The sequence below is a fragment of the Camellia sinensis genome, chromosome 4 (genome assembly GCF_055761805.1).
Source record: "Camellia sinensis isolate YWXY chromosome 4, ASM5576180v1, whole genome shotgun sequence".
Lineage (NCBI taxonomy): Eukaryota > Viridiplantae > Streptophyta > Magnoliopsida > Ericales > Theaceae > Camellia > Camellia sinensis.
In genome coordinates this window covers 41,580,957-41,587,315 of record NC_138964.1, presented here as the reverse complement: position 1 = coordinate 41,587,315, position 6,359 = coordinate 41,580,957, and positions in this window count along the sequence as shown.

Below are 6,359 nucleotides of genomic sequence, written 5' to 3'. Positions count from 1 at the left end.
AGCCATCATGTCCGTCTCTATCTCTCTCCCCCTCTCATCTAGCTTCTTCTTCTCTCTCAAATTTGAGATATACCACACCCAAAACCCATAAGCCACTGAACCCTTTCTCTCTCTTGCAGTTTCATTTCCCTTTCTCTCTCTCTAACCTACCAATCAAACCCAAAAGCCATCATTATCTTCGAGTCTTCGATCTACCGAAATTGAAACCCTTCTGGCAGAAGGTCAAGAATCGTACACGGCGATGATGTATAGTAGAGATGACGTTGACATAGTGCCATGGAAAAAAGATTAATATCTTCTCTCTATTTTTAATTTTTATTTCATTCTTTCTTGTATGTGTGAGAGAGAGTTTGTTTCTCTGAGATTTGTATAATATGCTACTGTGATTGTGTTATGTTCCATATATGTATGTTTCTATGATTTATGTGAGAAAGAAAGGGACAAAAGCCATGGAATTGAAGCAATGAATAGAAGATTAGCCGACCGAAAATCACCCGCCAAACCGAGCTCCTGATGTGCACGATTTTGAGCAATATTTGGGTCGAAATCGGATGACCACTTCTGTAAACCAACGAGGTCGGTTCGAGTGACGGTTCAGTGGTAAAATCGACGCGACTCGACCCATTAATAGCCCTAACTCCAATGCATTATGGCCCTTCTGGCCACACCTAAAACAAGTAATACAGCTAGGACCCACATTTCTCGAACTCCTCATAGAAACTGACCCCGAAAACTTGGTCTATTGGGGCAAAGACTAGAAGGAAAAGGAAGAAGAAAAACCCCTAGACTTCTTAGAAGATCCTGTGCCACCCTGAGATTCTGCATAACCCGACCTCTTATGTTTCAACCTAGATTTCTCAGCTTCTAACAGGATCTCTACATGAGCGGCGACCTCAACCAACCTATCATACTCTCTGAACATATTGCCCATCACTTTCATCAAGATCTTGGACCTCAATCTCTTTTCAAACTCCAAGCATCAACACTCCTCAGTCACTACAAGCTCGGGTGCAAAGCGTGCCAAATTGGTAAAAGTGGCCTCAAATTTTGCCATCGGTCTATTACGCTGTCTAAGTTCCTCGAACTATTTCCTTAACCTCTTCATAACCATGAGAGGAAAAAACTTCTCTTAGAAGGCATGGGTGAATGCCTCCCAAGTGTGCTCGACCCTAATCTTAACAGATTTCCACCACTGCTTAGCCTTCCCTTTGAGTTGATAAGCCACCAACGCTACTCGAAGCTCTCCGTCACGGATGTCCAAGATCTCAAAGGACTTAACAATTTGCTCTAGCCATTCATCAGCTTTCATGGGATTGGGCTTGCCACTAAACTCAGCAAGGTTGGAGCGAAAGAATTCTTTCTTCAAAAATGAGGTTCGAATTTCTCCCTCAATTGTCCTTGTCACTTGCTCGGCTTGGAGTATGTCCATAGACTCTCAAAGAGCCCTGACCATTTCTCGGGCTAGTGCCCCCACCACATCTTAGATCGGAGGAGCAACCACATTTTTTTGTCCTAACCTTTTTTCTTAAGGAGAAAGATTATGTTGGGTCGAAATGCCCGACCACCCCTGCAAGGTCTACCACGGCCTCTACCACGTCCAAACATCCTACATAAGAGTAAGAGAGAATGGAATTAACTCATAATTCATGCACCCACATGCCAACTCACGCGTCATACTCAAATAGTCACAACCCTTTCCATATAGTCATTAAGCATAAGGCAATCCACATAAGCACATAAAAACATAGAGCACATACGGATCATTCTCCTAAGATACCGACTCATTCCACAACACTCAAGGACTTCCAAGTGTAACAAGCATTGATCAAGTGCCTTTCCATAGAGACTTCGATAAGTGTGATTGACGTAAATCGTATCTTAGAAACTTGACACCATACCCACATAATCACATAAGCAAATAAACATATAAAGTACTAACATCCCAACCCAACATGACAACCCATAGTGGCATAATCCACATAGCACAAGCTCTAGGTATTCAAACTTGTTTAGCTCTGATACCAAATTATAACACCCTGGGAGAAATGCCATCTTACATCATGTTTACGTGGGTTTACGCAAGATTGAATAGTGAAAGAGAAAATAAATCCATAATAATTATAAAATAAATCCAAGACTACCTCTTCTCCATTGAACTATTTCAATAATCAAATCATAGTTTATTTACATCTAACTACAACAAAAAAATAGTTCAAAAGACAGGAGGTAATGTAAAGAAATAGCCAAAAAGGCAAGTATCTTCTCAAGGAGTGTCCTTGAATACACAACAAAAATGGAATTTTAAATTTTCATACAAAAATTAGCTCGAGGCTTTAACATAAAACATCAAAGGAAAGCTTTCGTGCCCCCATCCAAAATCTTTTCCCAAGTCAATCATTTAGGCAGCACGTCAACCTCGTTTCCTGAAAGGTGGTTAGTTTAGGGTGAGCCAGTGCTCAGTAAGAAATACATTTAATAAGTTATATAAACAATTGAGATGCATATGATCATGCCATGCACTAGTTAAAATGAAATTCACATTTTCTCATTTAAAATCCAAAAATGTTCCATGCATGATTTTCTTTCAAAGTCTCATCTACAACCATGGATGGTAAATCCGCTATGACATCCCAAGCAAGAGCCGCAAAACGATACCTACATATATAGATTTATATACCGAGAATATTCCCACATTTGCTGACTCTAATAATGACAGGGCGATGGGCACCCAAAACTTTCCCTTTCCACTTTCGCCGATTCCTGAAACAGCGTGTTTGTGGACACCCAAAATCAAGTTTTTTCACATTTTTCGACACTATAAACGGCAGGCTCATGGACACCCAAAATCAAGTTTTTCCACATTTTTTGACACTATAAACGGCAGGCTCGTGGACACCCAAAAGCCTTTCCCACATTCATCCAACGATATACGCATATAGGGTAATTGGGAACAATGACTTCCTGTGCAGGTACCATATACAACACACAACCCATTAATAAGAATATTTATCACATGAAAAATTATGGTGCTTATGATGCATGAATTTTTAAATAAATTTTTCCTAAGGTTGGTTCAATCCACAAAAGAAACATTAATAACAATATTCATCACATAATAAGTTCTTCATTTCCACAATTTCATCATCTCTCAATCTCAAGGATTTCTTTTCACAATTTATCATAAGTCCACATCTCTGTGCCAAAATACTCTTAATACACCCAATTTCATTTTTCAAGAATCAATAGAACAAAATTCCCTTTACCAAGTCAATTGGAAAACTAGGGTTTTAATAAAATTTGGGGCTTTCCTCCCATTTGCATATAGAAAGTCAATATTTATCCTCAATGTAAAGATTCAACAAGAAACTTTTACAATCTTTCTTAAAATTGTTAGATACAAGCTCCCATTAGTTAAACAACCCACTATATTGAACAAAAACATCTCATACATTATTACACCTAAGAAATTACCATATATATATATATATATATATCTCAAATCAAGAATATAACAAGTTAACAGTACCCCTACCTCAAAATAGTAGCTAAGAGTTGAATACCCAACAAGAATTTGACCAAAACACGATCCAATCGGTGAGAATCTAGAATCCAACTTGGTCTTCACTTTTCTTGAAGGATTTAAGGTGAATTTTTAGCAAAAACTTGAGGAAATCAAGTGTTTTTAGGGTTAGGGTTTGGAAATGGGTATTAGAGAGAGAAAAGAGTTAGAAAAAATGAGAAAAAAGAGTGTCTGATCGAATTTTGAGTGAGCTATCCCAACCAAACCGCTCGAGCGGCAAACACAAGATTCTAGATGTTTTGCAGAGCTACAATGAAAATACTTAGAGCCTGGATTCTACGCTTGAGCTACTACTTCATCGCTCGAGTTGTCTTGCCTGCAAACAGGCAAGCTATTAGGAGCTTCGTATCTACGCTCGAGTGACCGAATGACCGCTTGAACGGTCATCCAAAACAGACTGTTACAACCAAATGATCAAATGGCTGTTACGTGATTGTTACAATGTCATGCGCGGTATGTACTTTCCCGCATGTGCGGTACGTACTTTCCCGCACGCGCAATCTCCTCCCCCGCACGTGTGGCTTGTTTCCCTCACGTGCCCCCACTCATGCAATTAAAGCAGCAACCAACCAATGGTGGCACTCCCTCACCGCACGTGCGGCCTCACTTCCCGCATGTGGAAGTGAGGCCGCACGTGCTGCCCACTTCCGCACCTGCAGTTTTGATTTTCACCCAAAAAGTGCACTAGCAAGACCACAACACTCCGATTCCAACTCACGTTGTTCGAAATAAGCAAAAAACAATTTTACTCTAGAACAAAATAAGGATGAGAATCCAAGAAAGGTTTTCAGGGACAGTGAACCCAAATGGTCGACAAGACCTTAGGTTAATACCCGACACTCCCAAACGCAAATAAGATAAACACAATTAAAAGGAAACAAGACGAGTTTCCTACCCGGGCATCACAATAAAATTTCCATTACTAGATATTTTTATTTTCAAATCAATAAAAAAAAAATTAAAAAATTAGAATCACTTTTAATTTTATGTTATTAATTTTTCTTTCAATTTAACTATTATTATTAATGTCAAAATGAGTGATTATTTTATAGTGTTATAATTTAATATCATATAAAATTATTATATATATTTATTTTAGTTATATAGTATAATAGGGTTAAGATTATTAAAATACATATAAATAATTAAAATAAAATTATATATATAAGTAACACTTTTATAGAAATGGCTAAAATTATCAAAATAAAAAATTAAAATCATTCTTTAATTTTCAATGAATTTTTTTCTTTAACTTAATCACTATTTTTATATTAAAATTTATATTTATTTTATTATCATATATATTTAAAATACACTTTCGTAGTTCAACCGAGTGAAAATTACACTGCATGTTTCATAAAATATTTTTTAAATAGTTTTATACATATGTACACAGGGATATTATATATGAATAATTCAACTAAAATTATTATATATATTTATTAATGTTATATTTTATATAATGATAAATTAATATTATTTTTTTGTAATGCATAGATTGTAAAATATTTATAAAAATAATTTATATATAGACATATATAAATAATTTCACTTAATTTTATAAAATATTATTTTAAAAGAATTAACCCGTGCGCTAGCTTCTTTAATAAAATTAAAGATAACGAGATTGCGATTTTCAATCAATCAAATAGAGAGAAGAGGCAAAATGATTGTTCTTGAGAAACAAAAAAAATATATATTTTTCTAAGCAACTAAGAATTCTGTGCTTTAAAAGAAGTCTATTTTTCTTGCCTTCTTTCTTTCTTTTTTTTATTTTATTTATAAACTCTATTTATATATACAAATTGGAGAATGTTATGATGCACAAGTGCACATCGTATGTATCTTATATAAAAAGTATAATTTCTCTCGTAAAACGTATATCTTTTTGTCACACAAAACATAACTTTTTTTTTTCGCACAAAATATAACTTCTTGCTTTTCACAAAATATATAACTTCTCTCACAAAAAGTTTAACTTTTGTTATACATGATTTTTAGATGCACATCATATCTTCAAAATTCACAACTTTCGTCACAAAAATTGTAATTTTCATCTCACAAAATGTATAATTTCTCTGACAAAAAGTATAATTTTTCCTACAATGTGCACTTGTAGCCTCTCCCATAAAATTTATATCAAAAAAAAAAAAAATCACAAAAATGATGTTATAAATAAAAAACATCTTCATGGGTATTTTATTTTAAAGTGAAATGTCCACATTAAATTACATCATTATATACAAAAATTATCTATGAATTTTTTATTTTTATACCATTATTCAAAAAAAATGATATCGTGATATTTATTATGTCAATAAGACTACAGTCACCATATTTTTATATTTACTATCTAATGTGTGACATACACAATTATTGTTGTAATAATATCCATATAAGTCTCATTCATATTCATATTTAACTATTAATAGTTATGTGTAGTACTAAAGAAAAAAGGCTACAAAAATATGACAAGCACAGAATTGATTATTTTTTTAAACATTTTTTTTTTTTTTTTGATAAATCTATTTCTTGAACAATTTTAATGGTACCAATTTATGAAAACCTCTCAAAAAATTTATATAATACTACATAATTCTAAATATTAAAAATAATAATAATAATAATAACAAAATTATGCATAGCTCCGCCCATGAACCCAACTTGAACTTACTAAAACCATTTTCCTAATAAAATAAAAAAAACTCTTTCCAATATCGAGCCATGAGTGTCAAGGGCTTTGCAAGGTTGAGGCTGTGATGAAGGTGAAGGAGTTTGA